General features: G+C 44.3%; 1 protein-coding gene across 2 annotated transcripts in view; it reads right to left on the bottom strand.

Moving 5' to 3' along the window:
• slc4a3 (solute carrier family 4 member 3) overlaps nucleotides 1-18336 on the bottom strand; it is an 81886-nt gene extending 63550 nt beyond the window's left edge. For both annotated transcript variants that reach the window (XM_064310825.1, XM_064310826.1), the window contains exon 1: nucleotides 18011-18336. The gene's annotated coding sequence lies outside the window, so the exon portion shown is untranslated. The remainder of the gene's footprint in view (nucleotides 1-18010) is intronic.
• Nucleotides 18337-18736: the final 400 nt, after the last annotated feature.

The raw sequence follows: 18736 nt of genomic DNA, 5'->3' as shown, positions 1-18736 counted from the left end.
ATCCAACATTACATTACACTAAACTACATTACATTACACTATGCAACGTTACATTAGATTACACTAAACTGCATTCATTACACTATCCAACCTTACATTACACTAAACTACATTACATTACACTATCCAACATTACATTAGATTACACTAAACTACACTACATTACACTATCCAACATTACATTACACTAAACTGCATTACATTACACTATCCAACATTACATTACACTATCCAACATTACATTACACTAAACTACCTTACATTACATTATCTAACATTACATTACACTAAACTACATTACATTGCACTATCCAACATTACATTACACTAAACTACATTACATTACACTATCCAACATTACATTACACTAAACTACATTACATTACACTATCCAACATTACACTAAACTACATTACATTACACTATCTAACATTACATTACACTAAAACCACATGAAGTTACACTATAAACTGCATTACACTACACAGGGCTGTGTGCAGGACGGGGGGGTTGTGTGTGGGACGGGGCTGTGTGTGGGATGGGGCTGTGTGTGGGACGGGGCTGTGTGTGGGATGGGGCTGTGTTTGGGTTGGGGCTGTGTGTGGGGCTGTGTGTGGGTTGGGGCTGTGTGTGGGGCTGTGTGTGGGATGGGGCTGTGTGTGGGATGGGGCTGTGTGTGGGACGGGGCTGTGTTTGGGGCTGTGTGTGGGACGGGGCTGTGTGTGGGACGGGGCTGTGTGTGGGATGGGGCTGTGTGTGGGGCTGTGTGTGGGATGGGGCTGTGTGTGGGACGGGGCTGTGTGTGGGATGGGGCTGTGTGAGGGGCTGTGTGTGGGATGGGGCTGTGTGTGGGATGGGGCTGTGTGAGGGGCTGTGTGTGGGATGGGGCTGTGTGTGGGACGGGGCTGTGTGTGGGATGGGGCTGTGTGAGGGGCTGTGTGTGGGATGGGGCTGTGTGTGGGATGGGGCTGTGTTTGGGGCTGTGTGTGGGATGGGGCTGTGTGTGGGATGGGGCGGGTGTGTGGATGGGGGGGTTGTGTGCGGGGCTGTGTGTGGGATGGGGCTGTGTGTGGGACGGGGCTGTGTGTGGGATGGGGCTGTGTGTGGGACGGGGCTGTGTTTGGGGCTGTGTGTGGGACGGGGCTGTGTGTGGGATGGGGCTGTGTGTGGGATGGGGCAGTGTTTGGGGCTGTGTGTGGGATGGGGCTGTGTGTGGGATGGGGCTGTGTGTGGGACGGGGCTGTGTGTGGGATGGGGCTGTGTGTGGGATGGGGCTGTGTGTGGGATGGGGCTGTGTGTGGGACGGGGCTGTGTGTGAGATGGGGCTGTGTTTGGGGCTGTGTGTGGGACGAGGCTGTGTTTGGGGCTGTGTGTGGGACGGGGCTGTGTTTGGGGCTGTGTGTGGGACGGGGCTGTGTGTGGGACGGGGCTGTGTTTGGGGCTGTGTGTGGGATGGGGCTGTGTGTGGGACGGGGCTGTGTGTGGGATGGGGCTGTGTGTGGGATGGGGCAGTGTTTGGGGCTGTGTGTGGGACGAGGCTGTGTTTGGGATGGGGCTGTGTTTGGGGCTGTGTGTGGGATGGGGCAGTGTGTGTGTGGGATGGGGCTGTGTTTGGGGCTGTGTGTGGGATGGGGCTGTGTGTGGGACGGGGCTGTGTTTGGGGCTGTGTGTGGGACGGGGCTGTGTGTGGGATGGGGCTGTGTGTGGGATGGGGCAGTGTTTGGGGCTGTGTGTGGGACGAGGCTGTGTTTGGGATGGGGCTGTGTTTGGGGCTGTGTGTGGGATGGGGCTGGCTCGGTCCCTTTGTGGTGTGGAGCAGTGGTTTTCTCACAGACTCAAGGGCTCTACAGATTCAACCAGCAAAACCTGGTCCTGGACTTAAAATGTCAGAGTCAGAGTGGCAATCCAGGACCAGTTCAGCCTTTTTGCTCATAATGGATAAGGATAGGATATGGACAGGGAACGCATGATCCCAGATCAGCCCTGCAGCTCTATGAATACAGCAGCAGCCCTGGTCTCAGCACAGATGCAGCCATGCCCTGGTAATATCAGAGATGTTGCAGAAGCATCTACACTCAGATTCTAGTACAGTAACAACATCATATTTAAATTCATTACAACCAAATGAATTATCATGATATATTCAGCCAAGAATGTCCCGGGACCGATTCCGGCCTGGGCCTCTCTGTGTGGAATTTGCATGTACTGCCCGTGTCCGTGTGGGTTTCCTCTGGGCATTCCGGTTTCCTCCCACAGTCCAAAGACATGCAGGTTAGGTTAACTGAGTCTAAATTGCCCATAGGTATGAGTGTGTGAGTGAATGATGTGTGTACTCTGTGATAGACTGGCAAACTGTCCAGGGTGTATTCCTGCCTCTCGCCCAATGCATGCTGGGATAGGCTCCAGGACCCCCCATGACCATGACCAGTAATAAGCAGGGTAGATAATGGATGAATGGATATTTTGCCTAATCCACAATAATCTTGTATGTTATATTTTCAACAAAAAAGCTATACCCTGCAGATATACAATTTAAAACAGAAAATAAAAAACCACAGCATGAATCAAGTGCATGTTATGTCACCAGTGACTTCCATCCCTCATTATTTAATACAGTCCCTTGGTTCACACAGGAAAGTTAGTCTATCTGGCATATATGCACAACAGTAGAGTCACCTCATGGAAAGGTACGCACATTCATGTGAAATGGATTTTCTTTTTCCAAAAACATTCAATAGGGTGAGGTAAGAGGAAACAATACCGTGATCTCTAAAAACACGTCACTCTTTTAACAGAGCAAGTGCTGACCGTAAATAAACCAATTGCCAGAGACAACCTTGGAGAACCAGGTTATAGGATCTGAGTATTTTCACATTTCTAAATAACTGGGCCCATAAAGCTTGACCTCATGGGAGGAGCACTTTATGAGATGGTCAGAACATCAGCTCTGAAACTCATTTGCCTTGTCCTTTATCGCTCAGCTCCATTCACTGTGGATGACCCTACTGAAGCCCATTTTATCATAAGTCCCAATAGATTTAGCTGTGCAAAACTCTGTGTACCTCATCCATGTGTTCATCAGTCATCCCCGGCTCTCAAACCCTGTCCTTCCTGATTTCAGATTTTAAAGGATTAACATGGTGGTTGAATGTGACACTTGGCAGTTGTCTTTAGGCAACAACAAAACAAATGTGCATAATTTTTTTTTATTATTCAGTCATTTAAATGTATTTTAAAACTTAATTTTCTAAGCCTAAATTTCCCACTATAAAAGTTCACCCAAACTGTCTGGGCATGGTAATGAGAACTGTCAGTTAGCTATGATTGACAGACCGTGCCCCGTTACCATAGCTACCTCCATGATACGCACTCATCTTGGGAGACTGAATTTTCACAAGCTAGCTAACTTAGTATATCAAGTATCGATAGCTAAGGACGTTGACTTATATCCAATAATAATTTTTGCTCGCTAGCTAGCCAAGATAAGATAAAACCTAGCTATAGCTAGCTATAAATGAATATAACCAACCAGAAATAGTCTAATAGTCCTTAAAAGGCACTCGAATTTAAGTGAACCTAACGTTAGTCAAATATTTGCATTGTCTTGCCTGTAAGCCATCGGTGCAAACTATGGGTCACGAGTTATCCATGGGTCCCCAAATATGATTTAGAATGAGCTATCACAGCAAACTGACTGACAGTAGGGAGGGCAAAACGGAACTTTAGAATGTTGCCAGCAGTGTATGCATGTGAGCTCAGTACATTTCTCACAGAAAAGGTAGTTTGCCGCCTTTTCTAGTTCATTACAGTGGTAATAGAAGTGACAAGAATGAAGTGGTACTGTGCTGGTAGCCTTTACTGATCGCCATACAGGGTTAATGTGAAGTAGCTAGCACAATCGGACAGCACTAACCCATAAAAATGTACTTTGAATGGTACTTGCTCAATCGAACGGTAAATCTGAAAAACATTTGATTATATTCACCAAAATTTTCTTTCACATGCTCAATAAACGGCAAAAGTCCCAGTAGAAGATTGAATTAAACCTTTTAAAGTTATATATTTTATGAAACGTTATCGATTCCGCTTGGCCACAGTGAGTGAAACTAGGCAATCTGAGCATACAGTTTCTATGTAAATTACGTCAGAAGGATTCACCCTTGCTGTTTGCTGCCTAAACTTCACAGCACACTTGTAGCAGGACGGTGTGTCCAGTCAGATTTCTTTACAGGGCGTGGAAAGGGGAGTGGTTACTGTACGTGTGACGCACCAAGTCGAGAACATTCTCAACCAGTTGAAAATAGGATGATAAATTTAAAACGCATATTTCTCCAAAAATAAAGAACAGACATATTTAATATTTTACTCATCGTGTTTCTTCAATGGCTCTTGATCACAGTCTAGACTCACTGTGCAATCACACACAAATAAGTCTCACTGTGCAATCAAACAAATATCGAAAATGCTTTAACACAGAACCTTCCAATGTCTATTTTGTATTTTTTATTATTATTATTATTATTATTATTATTATTATTATTAGTAGTAGTAGTAGTAGTAGCAGCAGTAGCAGTAGCAGTAGCAGTAGCAGTAGCAGTAGAAGTAGCAGTAGTAGTAGGTGTTACTATTATTATTATTAGCTACACAATACTATAGCTAATAATAGTGTACAACTGAACCATGTAAAAGAATACATTAAATTCTGCATACATTTAATAAGTAATGTTGAGTAAAGAATCTTTTTCTGTAATTCTTTACCAGAAACATCTGAAAGTTCATTTTCACACTTCACTGGTGGCAGGATGGTCAGTCATTCACAAGAGCAGCCAGTGAAATTAGCGAGTGAGAGCTGTAGCAGAGAGCATGGATACTATAGGCTGCTGTACGGAAACAACGTCCTGATTGGTCAATGCAAGGACAGATCTTTAACACATTACACATTGACATGATGCATTGATACGCAGTGCACCCTGGTCCACCGCGTGTTGATGAAATACATACACTTATGGGGACACGCCTCTTTCTGATCTACCCCAGCATTTCTCCCCACAGCATCTGCTATCTCTGAGTGAGGCCCTGGGTGTTTATCAATCCAGCTGTGCTTAAGGGAACAAGACAAAATACAGTCACATCATTATGCTCTTTTTGACTAATTTTATTTTTATTATGTATGTTCTTGTGGGGGATGGTGGAGGCAGCATTTCATTTATTAAAAATATAATCCCTTAACATGAAATAAGGGCATTGGTAGCCTGCCAAGTCTCCCTCCTGCCCTCACAGTGTCACTCTCAGAACCCAGACGGTGTTCTGGTTCAGCCTCCTGCTCTCACAGACCCTCTAGTGTAAACTCAGTACAGACAGTCCAGTGTAGACTCAGTACAGACACTACAGTATAAACTCAGTACAGACAGTCCAGTGTAGACTCAGTGCAGACACTCCAGTGTAGACTCAGTACAGACACTACAGTATAAACTCAGTACAGACACTCCAGTGTAGACTCAGTACAGACACTCCAGTATAAACTCAGTGCAGACACTCCAGTGTAGACTCAGTGCAGACACTACAGTATAAACTCAGTACAGACACTCCAGTGTAGACTCAGTACAGACACTCCAGTGTAGACTCAGTGCAGACACTCCAGTGTAGACTCAGTACAGACACTACAGTATAAACTCAGTACAGACCCTCCAGTGTAGACTCAGTACAGACACTACAGTATAAACTCAGTACAGACACTCCAGTGTAGACTCAGTACAGACACTCCACTGTGAACTCAGTAGACACTCCAGTGTAGACTCAGTAGACACTCCACTGTGAACTCAGTACAGACACTCCAGTGTAGACTCAGTACAGACACTCCACTGTGAACTCAGTAACAAAAATATGGGAATATGAGAAAATATTAATAATTCTTCCTTTCAGATTGCAATGTATATTTTCAAAATATATATTTTACATTTCTGCAAATACATGTTTATCATTATATTTTCCAAAATGTCCACATATTTAGAACAAATTACAGCATGTTCTATTTCTGTAAGGGTATAGTGATGCAGAGATAGCAAGAGTTGGACATCTACAGAGGTGGGTGAGGAGAGATAAAGACAGTGCCCCCCCCCCCCCCCCCCCCCCCGCCCCCCCAGGTCCCTAGCCTAACTATCTCCCACTGACTGGTCTGACGCCCCCTCCTTTGCAAGCTTGCTGCTACTCACTCCAGAAAAAGAACCATATCTTCCCAGTGTACCAAAATGGGCTAAATAGCCACAATTTTTCCAGTTCACATTAAATTGCTTCCAGTTCACTTCCTGAACTGGGGAAGAAGCCAATTCCATTCAATTAAAATGCCAGTTAATACTACCAGGTGTTTACCTGGATAATGAGAAAGAACACAGCAACCATTTCCCACAAGAAACAGAGTTAAGTAGCTCTCTTGTGAAAAGCCTTTCTGACTCAAATTTCATGTTAATTTTTGTTTTTCAGAAGCTCCCAAATATCAATTAACTGACATGCTTCAAGTGAACAGTACATGTTTTAAAAAATGCAAACTCAGACAAGCTAACCAGAAATAAGATGGCAGCTGGTTCTGGAACTTCCTTGCTGGCAGAAATATCCTCCAGAATGAACAACATATAAGAAATACTCTCGGTAGCACTGCCAACACAACATGATGAGACAGACTACTTCAGTTTAGGTTAACAACCAATGCAAACAGAAAGATCTGCTGGGAGAAACACTGGAGAATTCCATCTGGCCTGGACCAACGCTGAATGGCAGCAAGTCATTTTTATAGTGTGATTTATCAGCCGATGATTCATTTGGAATCTGCAACCAAGCGAGGGATTAATTCCCATCTGCAAAAGTCAAGATTTCCCAGACAGATGTGGACAGGGTGTACGCTGGACCTGCACTATGTGTGTAACGCTTCTGACAATGTTTCAGGGACGAGGGACAATTCAAAACAGATGAACCCAAGAACTTGGCCAGTCAGCTGCAGTGCTGGTCAGATAGTACATGCCTATGTTTACTGTTTTGAGTGCCAGAGCATCTGCTTGAACAGCCATCACTGGTATTTATTTTTCATTGTGTATGATGAAGAAATTCCTCAGGGATTTTGACTACTTTATGAACATGTGGGAAGCATCATTGTTTGTCCAGATTGCCTATTCTTAATGCAGTAGTTTGCCCTCAGACATTAACCTGGGTGCTTTTGGAAAACATGCTTCTGATTGGGAGCATGTAATAATTCTAGCATCATTACTTCACTCACAGCTGGGGGTCAACAGGTCTAGTGTTCATGTAAACATGTCTGGGATATGTTGAGCTTGAATGGGCAGGAGGTAGAGAGCTGGCCAAAAACATAGCTGGCTGTTTTTACACTGGTTCTCATGGGTCATGGGTCTATCTCTGTCTGCCAGCCAGACCCTGCACCCCTCAGCAGTATGGCCATTTCAAAATCACAAGTTATACTTGCAAAGAGTCTTTGCAGCCATTTCTATGTTTCCATGTCTCAATCTCCCATAGTTCTCTGCAAAGCCTTTGTCCAAGATGTCTATGGGATGCTGGTGAAAGGCTTGATGGGAATTGTATGGCAATAGCAAATCAGACTGGTTTTGCAGAGCACTAGAAAAAAATTTTAAATTTTGATTTAAAGTTTTTAAAGATGAATTCACCTATTTTGGAATACAGTGCTGTGAAAAAGAATTTCCACCTTCCTGATTTCCTCAATTATTGCATATTAGTCACACTGAATGATTTTAGATCGTTACACAAAATGTAATACTACAAAGGAAAAAATTAGCAAACAAAACAGATTAAAATTTTTTTTAATTTAATTTACTTAATGAAAAGTTACAAACACACATCACCCATGCAAAAAAGTAATTGCCCATTGGTTACACAATTAACCTAATTTAATTGATATTTAGATTCAGCTGACTGAGCACAGTCAGGCTTGACTGCAGAATGTAGTCACCAAAAAGTCTACAAGCACAATATGCCACAGAAAATCCAGAAGCAATGAAAAAAAAAAAAAAGTTGTTTAAATATAATCAAACTGGAAAGCTATTCCTAAGGCTCTGGGACTCCACCTTTTCCAAGAGCCTGGGGGTGTGTCAGAATAATGTTCACTGCCTGAACTAGACTGCGTTCTGGGCTTTGAATAACTGTACGAAATAAGTATTGTACCTTATCAAACCTGTGTTTTGTAGTTGTCCCAATGACCATGACATGCACTTTTGTACGTCACTTTGGATAAATGTAAATGTAACTAGGAACCATGGTCAATCTTCAGAGGAGTGGCCACCCTGCCGAAATTTCTCCAGGGCACAGTGACAACTGATCCAGGAGGAAGTCACAAATTATCCCAGAACAACATCCAAAAAAACTGCAGGCCTGTCTAGTTTCAGCTAAGGTCGGTGTTCATGACTCCACAGTAAGAAAGAGACTGAGCAAAAATGGGATTCATGGAGAGTGGCAAGGCAGAAACCACTGCTAACCAAGAGGAACATCAATGCCCACCTCACATTTGCAAAACGCACCATGATGATCCCCAAGCCTTCTGGAATAATGTTCTATGAACAGATGAGTCAAAAGTGGAACTTTTTGGATATGGGTCCCATGAAGTCTGGCAAAGGATAGGAGAGTCTGATAAATGGTTGTAATAGTACAAGACATGCTGTCTGACCCATTACCTAATTAACTAACCTCGAGAGGAGGTTATCAGACATACATAGCATTCCCAGGACAGATCAGTTAAGGTGCCTGTTATGTCCCAAAAGCCAGCCCGAGTTCCAATAACCGGGCACAACAACGAATAGCAACACAAATGCCACAAACAAAACAAGGAGTCAAAATCTACATACAGTAACAAATATAATATTTATTGACCAATAAATGACCAATAAGATAGAAAACAGAACATTACCATGTATAGGTTAACAGGCAGAAAACAGACCAGAGCTAGGCTACTCTTCATCTAAAAGAAAGCACCGTTCTAAAGTACCGGGACAAAGCAAAAGGAGTGAGTCTTCCAGCAAACTTTTTGCTGCTCTGGCCTAAACATCTAAAAACGTATTCAAACAAAGAAACCTGACCACATGCAACCTACAACAGAAAAGGACTAAAACAAAACATAAACAGACAACAAAATGTGGTAGCAGCAAATTGTAAAGGGACTGTTAGAAAGGCCTCGGAGTCAAAAGGGAGTCTCTCAAAAAGCCCCTTCAAATGAGATGTCTTCAGGCTTTATCCAGTTTACTTAGGTGGACACAGGTGCGCACTGTCGAGCACTCAAGCCCCAATAAGCTCCACCTGCAGGAACAAAGACATGCACACAGACTCACAGAGCAAGGGAGCGTAACAGTGCCCTTGGTGCTTCCTACCACCTTCACTCTTCAGAAAAGGTTTCTAAAGGCTCCTCTGTGTCTCCATAGAGGAACCCTATCTGGAGAGTTTGTTGTCAGGCAAAATGGTTCAATTTGTAAGCTTTTTTACTTTTCACATCTACCTTAAAAGGGTTCCATAAAGAACTAAAAAGGTCCCTGTGTGGAGACAAGCTAAACAACCCTTTTTATGAGAGTGTATTCATGACATAAAGTTTCTGGGGAAAACTTCACCCCAGTAGTTTCCTTGGATGAGTTTCACTAATCTTTTGAAAAACTCCATAGCTTTCAATTACAAGTACTAATTGTTATATCAGCATTAGAATGTTCAGTCAGAAACATTCTAATCACGTATTTGTGATCGTACACCCAAAGGGTTATGGGTCTGACTCAAAGACAACTTTAATCAATAATTTGAAGCCTGTGAAAATATGAGTATGTGAACACAAACCGAAGCAGTGCTCTCTCTGGAGGTGCAAACCATTACCCTGAATTAAGGGGTTCTCTCTGCCCTGAAGCGACCTCACCACACCGTGTGCGGTCAGGTTTAGGGGGACAGACAAGGGGGGCTGTCAGACACAATGCAATTCAGAGGGTCCGCCAGTGACCTCCTTTTCTGATATTCGTGATGTAACACAGGTTCAAGTTACAAATCACTTTAATTATGCAGATAATTCATTGTTGCAGGATGTCAAAAAAACAATAGCTGACTCAACATTTGTTTCCTGGTTCCTGCCCCCCCCCCCCACCTTATTTGATTTAATTATCAAAGAGCTGCTTGTGCTTTACAGTCCTGTCTGTGCAAGGATTTAGCAGAGGAATCCCTTCTGACAGAGGGCTGCTCTAGACAGCCCATTCTGACTGAGAGAGAGAGAGAGAGAGAGAGAGAGAGAGAGAGAGAGAGAGAGAGAGAGAGAGAGCGCTGCTCTAGACAGCCCATTCTGACTGAGAGAGAGAGACAGAAAGAGAGAGAGAGAGCGCTGCTCTAGACAGCCCATTCTGACCGAGAGAGAGACAGAAAGAGAGAAAGAGAGAGCTGCTCCAGACAGCCCATTTTGACTAAGAGAGAGAGGTAAACAGGAAAATTTCAATGTACGACACAGTTTTTACATTTCAGTGTGGAATTGAAATGTGCCAAAAGTGAACTCTCATACTGCATCTGTAAAGCACATACACTAGCACAACACTCTCACACACGCACGCATACACACACTCATACACTCTCTCACACACACACACACGCACACACACACACTTTCTCTCACACACGCGCGCGCACACTCACACACACACACACACACATACTCTCTCACACACGCACGCATTCACACTCTCACAAACACTCTCTCTCTCGCTCGCACACACGCACACAATTACACACATTCTCTCAGTCAATGTTTTCATTCCATAATATCATTATTGATTCTACTATTTAAAATATTGAAGACATTTCCCCTGAAAATAAATCTGCCACTCTGACTGCAGGTATATTATATTTCTGTGTGAAATATAATAGTCACACTGACCCCTTCACTCTTGCTAAATACTCATCACTCAGTGTGAGGAGCATATAACTGCACGCTTGATCTTTCCAAGCCTGACCTGTAGACTAAAACTTGTGAAGCATCACTGATATCTCAGCTTACTCTTCAAATAGTATTCATATTATGTCAAACATACACACATACGCGCCAGGGAGAATATACTAAATCATTTACCGCTCTCCTTCTGGCCTGTAGACAGGTGGAAATGTGTGGGTCGTCCCCCTAAATACATTACACTCTCTGGGACTCTAGGTGTCCTTGAAAAATGGGGATGACTTTCGGAGCTGGGTGTTCAGCACAGGGGCGAACACGCAGACCCCATGTTGTTTACCACACGCAGAACCGCCAGCCCTGAACACTGACCACGCTGATGGAGTCTGGAGCAAGCTGTGAGCCGTACGGCATCTTTAAAATGTCTGCCTGGTTCAGACAAGGCAGCGGTTAAAGAGAGAGGAATCCCGTGCGAACCATGTCCCTGACAGACAGGGGTGTCTGCTGTTCCTCTGCTCCGCCTCTCTCCACTCTAAACGGCCAGTTCATGTAGAGTGGGGCTGTGTCAGTGCATGTAGAGTGGGGCTGTGTCAGTTCGTGTAGAGTGGAGCTGTGTCAGTTCATGTAGAGTGGGGCTCTGTCATTTCATTTAGAGTGAGGCTGTGCCAGTTCATGTAGAGTGGGGGTGTGTCAGTTCACGTAGAGTGGGGCTCTGTCAGTTCATGTAGAGTAAGGCTGTGTCAGTGCATGTAGAGTGGGGCTGTGTCAGTTCATGTAGAGTGGGGATGTGTCAGTGCATGTAGAGTGGGGATGTGTCAGTGCATGTAGAGTGGAGCTGTGTCAGTTCATGTAGAGTGGGGCTCTGTCAGTTCATGTAGAGTGGAGCTGTGTCAGTTCATGTAGAGTGGGGCTCTGTCATTTCATGTAGAGTGGGGCTGTGTCAGTTCACGTAGAGTGGGGCTTTTGTCAGTTCATGTAGAGTGGGGTTGTGTCAGTTTATGTAGAGTGGGGCTTTTGCCAGTTAATGTAGAGTGGGGCTGTGTCAGTTCATGTAGATTGGGGCTGTGTCAGTTCATGTAGAGTGGGGCTATGTAGTGCTCAGTGCTCTAACCTTCCCTCCCTGCAGATACGTGCGAGCGGCCTTCTGGTTTCAGACAAGTGGAGCTCGCTGTCCACTGGCCAATCCAGGCAGCCTCCGCCCAGCTGCTCTGGAAACAAGACTGAGCTGAACCAGCCCTACTAGTCCATATTACATTTCACTGCCATTTCTACTGGGAGCATGGGAATAAATGTGTGTGTATGTGTGTGTGTGTATGTGGGAGGGAATGTGTGTTTATGTGTACTGCTGCTTGTGTGTGTGTGTGTATGTCTGTGTATGCGTGGGTGTGTGTGTGTATGTGTGTGCGCATGTGTGTGCATATGCGTGTGTGTGTGTGTGTACACGTGTGTGTGAGTGTGTGTGCATGTGTAGGTGCGCACGGGTATGTGTGTGTGTATATGTGTGCACACGCGAGTGTGTGTGTATGAGCATGCACGTGTGTGAGTGTGTGTGTGGGTGCGCACGTGTGCATGTGTGTGTGTGTGCACATGTGTGTGTGAGTAATGGACTGCATTTATATAGCGCTTTTATCCAAAGTGAGTGAGTGTGTGTGCGTGTGTAGGTGCGCACAGGTGTGTGTGTGATTGAGCATGCACGTGTGTGTGTGTGTGTGTGTGTGTGTGTGTGTGCACATGTGTGTGTGAGTGTGTGTGCGTGTGTAGGTGCGCACAGGTGTGTGTGTGTTTGAGCATGCATGTGTGTGTGAGTGTGTGTGCGTGTGTAGGTGCGCACAGGTTTGTGTGTCTGTGTGTGTGTGTGTGTGTGTAAGAGTAAAATGTGCACACATACACTCGGGGCAGCCGTGGCATGTGCATTGTGTTATGTGCACTTTGGCACAGAGTCCGTGTGAATGTCTGCCATGTGAACCATACCACTGCTTGGCAGACTGACTTAACTGAGCCTATTGACATTAGCCTGGTTAATCCGGTAAGCTTCCTGCCCCTGTACATACAACATAAAAAACTCACAAAATTCCTCAATCTATTTACTCGCACCAGTCACTAATACTACATCAAATATATTTTTCTCAACCATTTAGCCAAGACTCACTAGAGACCAGACAGAGTATAGTCACCACTCTGGGCACCACAACATTGTTGTATTTATCCTGCTGCATATTTGAAAAAATTGCATCTGAAAATTTTCCTTGTTCCACTAAAATGGTTTGCAAAGCTCCATGCTTTCCATGGGCCCTCATTTGACTTAAATCTGGCTCATTTGGAATGGAGTAACGTGCTGCTATTATTAAAACGAGACACGTGGCACGATTCTGAAAAGGATCTGGAACACAGGGTACTGCACGTTAGGCACTGCTCACGTTTCCCTGTTGTGCTTGGCCACTGGCCTAATGGAGGGGCACTCTGACCCTAACCCGTACCACCTCACCACCAGCAGCTGAAAATGTGCATCTGTCTTCCCAAAGGAGGACTCACCTACCTTTCCCTGCCCTGGTCTAGAGCCTGAAAATGATCACTGACCACAGCAAAATGCACGATAGCTAGCCATGCAGGGCTACAGGAGACAACATTAGCTCATGAGCAACTTTTTATGGTGTACACACACACTCGCGCACACACACAGATGCACACGGACGTACACACACACACATGCACACACACACACTCACATGTATGTTACAACTTGTGGTACCCTCTGTACATATACAGCACTAAGAGTTTGATGCCAGTAGCTAGCATGACAAGGTGGGTAATTAAACCCCTAAATTAAATTAGACTAAATCTGCGCTCTGGAAACAAAATGAAGCTGATGTAGTGAGCAGGAAAGTCATGGCTGTTAACTTGTTAATTAGCTATGCTTCAACTGTTTTGTAAACATTGGTATTACTGGACATCTCTGTAGTTACAATTAGAAAGCTAGCTCTCTGCTGCTAGAAGCATCCTCTTCCTACCCATGGCAGTTAGCTAGCTAGCCACAATGCTATATATAGCTAGTAGACTTCTATAGAAAGGAGAGCTTCCTCTCCTGAATAGTACACTACTAATACTGACATTAAAGTCTGAAAGAATTCTGAGAACTGCTTGCAGGTTTTTGTCAGTTCACAAATAACTTTTTATCAATAAAATTAAATTGCATTTTAGTATCTGATAGGAAACACAGGGCCACGTAACTCAGGGCAACACATGTAGCACCATTTAGGCACACGGTTTGTTTATTTTTGGTTGGACCTGAACAGCGGGGCCAGCCCTACAAACGCGAATGTCTGTGACTGAGTGACTGAGTGAGTGATGAAGTTACACCACTGGTCAGCTGAGTTATGAAGTTACACCATTGGTCGGCCAGATCACGTGTGTTAGGTCCAGCCATATACTAGTTTTTACCTTGTCTTGTTAGATATGATCTGGTTAGAAGACAAGGATGTTTAACTAATCATGAGGGTTTAGAGGGAAAAACTCCAGTTGTCTCCGCACTAAAGAAAACTTCAGCACAGTTTCTCCTCTGGTTTTCAAACTGGTGAAAGAACGGACGCAATGCAGAATCGCAGCAGTAAAAGGGACAGGCAGCAGGCAAATGACAAACCCAGACAGGCTGAAAGGCCTGTTCTCCTCATTAGATCCCACTGGCTCCTGGGCACATTAAGAGCTCTCTGACACCATAAAGACCGGCAGAGCAGGGAGAAGATGTGACTCTCAGAGGGCCTTGAGTCTCCTCGGTCCTCATCCGTGTAGATCTGCTGCACTGTGAGCTCTCTTAAGCTACACGTGTGACTGTGGCTCTGATGGGCCGGCCACAGGGTCAAAGGTCATCTCACTATCGGCGGGCCTGACCTTCACAAAAACAACTAGTGCCAAAGCCCAAACATTCAGCCCATCCTGACCCTAATCTCTGCGGAGTCAACTCACAGAATCTGGGTGAGGGGGAGTGATTCATCTAGACATGGCAGACTGAGTTCTGTTCTGCCACCTCAGTACATTTAGTTTTTGTCCCACTATTTAAAAAAAAAATTTTAAACAAAAAAAAAACAATGTGGTTTAGCTCAACAGAAAACATAGGCATTCAGCCTATCAAAAGGAGCAACAGCCCACATTTTCTTTGGCAAGGCAGTTTCCTATCGAGTGTAAAAACACAGACATTCCCATTTTGGGGGACTGCCCTTTCTGACAGTTTGTAACTGTGTCTGTAAACAAATAAGCAAGTAATACTGCTGTTTCTGTGGTCATATAGTCTCTGTGGACAAGCAGACCCAACAGCCAGCAAACAAGCAAGAAGCTTCCTAAAACTCATTCACTCAAGTCAGAGACCACTTGACAAGTGAACACAAATTCCAACAGGTTGTCTGCCTGCGTCATGCTGGGATAGGCTCCAGCATCCCCCGCGACCCTGCCCAGGATAAGCAGGTATAGATAATGGATGAATGGATGTCTGACAGCATCATGCTGGGATAGGCTCCAGCATCCCCCGCGACCCTGCCCAGGATAAGCAGGTATAGATAATGGATGAATGGATGTCTGACAACGTCAAGTGAACAACTCGATCAGAAGCCCCTCTGCCACAACAACACTGTCAGTGTTAAATCAACTCCTCTTCAGTTCTTCAGTGCAGTAGTATACTCTATTAGAGTTAAAAGAACTCTATCAGAGTTAATTCTACACTGAAGACTTTGCTCTGCACTCACACTTCTCCGGCACAGGTACTCCGATTGAGGACCATCCGATTGGACAGTGAACTTCCATCACCTGGATCTGAGACGGCAGACTTATTTTTCACCTCTAACAGTCGAACCGATTCTGCCTGACTGAACACCCAGTCAGCAGAAATGCACCTGCATCCATCTCCATCCCCTCAGGTACACAATCGGCTGCAAAATAACGAGGATCGATCACATATTCAGCTTTCATTAATAGCAGACACAACATCCCGACCAGTAGATTAACCCAGTTAGGAATGAGCCTTCATGGACCCCTGCAGGTACAAGACTTGGGATGGAGGGAGACTGTCAGCATTTCACCTGATATACTAAGACATGTTCCTGGAGGGAGTGTTGTACTGTGCATTCATAAGCAAGGCCTGGATTCTGAAGCCCTTGTTTGCAGCTTCATACCAAGGGTAAGTCATTGCACGTTACACAACTCTGCCACATTTGCTCAAACTGCTCTCCCCATCTGGATGGATGCAGAAAGGTAAAGGTAAAGTAAGGCACTAGTGCCAGAAACGGGCTTCTGTTTAAATCCTGCCTGATCCTCTTCTGAAGAAAGAGCAGCGATTTTCTGTGCATTTTGTCAAAGCACCAGGATAGCATCGCTGGATGCAAATGCCTATATATAGACCTGTGTGTGGGCAAGGGACACGCTGTAAGCACTAATTTCCATAGCTTTCAGAAATCTACACAAGGCAGAGCCAGATGTGCACCACCAGCCACACGGAAGTGCGGCCAAATGCACTCCACGGACCATCTAATGAACACACAGCTACCCAAAGGCAGGGCCACACCAACATTTCTAGGGTTTTTTTTTTTTTTTTTTTTTTTTTAAATATTGAAATACTTAAGTATTAAAGTCAGAACTATGCAGGGCATTATGGTAAAGCACAGGGTACTTTACATACTGTTGATATGCCAATGCAGCTGTTCACGTCTAAGATGTCCATTTCAGACCATGTGGTTAAAGGAAGCCCGACAACCTCCGAAGAACCGTACCTCTAAATGTTGTCTGTTCGACCTACAGTACACCGGCTGCACCTGTTTAATTCATACATTTTCATTGCACGCAGGAAACGTGTTTGTAATGCAAACAGCTGCATGACTTTTTTTGCACACTGTATTGTAATGGGCCTTCTTAATTTCAATACAGCCATTGTCATTTAATGTTTGTATTATAATTTGGGAACAATTCTGAAACGCGAATGGTGTGCGCGCAAAAAATCATGTGTCCATTGAACAGTACTGTACTGAATTTCCCAGCTTCTTCAAGGCATTATCTGCAGAAATAACGTCACGATCGCCATCACCACTGGTTGTATTGCAAATGTTTCTACACTGACAATGTGAAAAAGGACGACAGAAATTATCTTCTCAAAATAAGTCATTTACTGACAATTTTCTAATATTTTAGCACATGGCGATATCTCGTCAGTTGTCTTTTCCTGTGTAATTATGACAATCATACAATGCTTGGCTATTAACAGAATGCAGCGCTAATCAGTTATAGGTATACGTTCTCAAATATAGGGAATCGGAGTTATAGGCGGGGTAGCTGCTCGCTACTGTAATGACAATCGTGCCATCCGATGCGACTGAATGCATTAACGGACATTTACGGAATTCGTGGATTCGTTATTACACAAGTTATTAAATATACGAAAAAGCTGTATAAATCAGTAGAAGCTTCCAAGACTATTTTAAATCCTGCGATATGCTAACCTAGATTTAATGAATTTGCTCATTTCGGAGTTAACCCTCTTCAAGGCAATACGCTGCGCACAGTCAACATTGGCTGCTCTTTGTTCAACCAAATATAAACACACTGATGCTACTGGACACTGTAGCGTAAATGTTGCTGTTGTTCTGCACTATACATTAGAAGCGAGAATATGGTTACTGTATATAATCATTATTTAACGATTCACGGCGAATGGCACAAAATAAGCTAAGGCAACACCGCTTCCGCCGCAATCGATACATCACCTACTTTAACAATTCCTCAGGCATCTTCCGCAAAATGCTACCCGACGCAAGTGGAATCAAGGAGCGCACTTCATGTTTTTTTATTTAAACCAATGATGCTCAGTCATTCACGTGGTGGATTTTATTTAATGCATATCAATGGTCTGTTGTTCTTCGTAAGTATAATGTGCGTGGCGCTATAAGGAAACGAATACTCCAGGAGAAAGAAAAACGCTTCCTTTTTCTAATAGCCATGCTTTGTGAAGGGCAGTCTTCCCTTGTGGTTTGTCTTAGATTTTTTTTAAATATTTTGCACGTACACGCCAGATTGTGCAGAGTTCGTCTCCAGCGACCTGGCCCGGACTGACTGGCCTACCTGTGCGTTTGAAGTGCAGTCCCAGCGGAATGAGTTTGAAAGCCCGTACAGTCAGAGAGCGCCGCAGCCGTGATGCTCCATAGCGAAAGCTCTCGCCGCCTCCTAGATTGCTCCTTGCTTTACTAGTGATGCTGACTACGGCCACGTGATGCAAGCAGTCAACCTCCTTCAAACAAGCGAAGTCACACAATATGCAAGATTGGCGACTTAGCCTGAAGGGTTGCCCGCTTCGAGCCTGTAAAACGCAGGTGAATGTGGCGCGAGTTTATTATTCTGTGGTAATCCGCCACCGTGATTCTAACTGAAAAATGGGACCAAGAAAAGACAGTTTCGTAGACCAATGTCATTATACCTCTGGCAACTTACCCAGTTCAAATATAAAGCATGTAGTCAATGCATAATTGAGTGTGAGTGACGTTGGTCAGATTCCCATGGAAACTAGAGTAGGCTACGTTCTTTATCTGAGCTCGTGGTCCTGTTCACTGCATGAGTATCTCAGTCTTTTTACGGGTTTACTTACAAAGTGAGATTATTCCAGGGCTTCAAATACACTATATTCCATGATGAATAATATTGTGCAAATGTAAAACAAATCTGCTCTCAACTGGCTCCTCATAAGAATTAGCAAAATGTGGAACAAAGGCAAACACTGGAAATACAATATTAGACCGGCACAGTTCACCCATAGCTCCTTTAGACTGCTGAAAAGAAATAGTATATCAAATA

This window comes from Anguilla rostrata, chromosome 15, assembly GCF_018555375.3.
Source record: "Anguilla rostrata isolate EN2019 chromosome 15, ASM1855537v3, whole genome shotgun sequence".
NCBI classification, from domain to species: Eukaryota; Metazoa; Chordata; class Actinopteri; order Anguilliformes; family Anguillidae; genus Anguilla; species Anguilla rostrata.
Note: the sequence above shows the minus strand (reverse complement) of the source record. Positions and strands in the feature narration are given on the sequence as shown.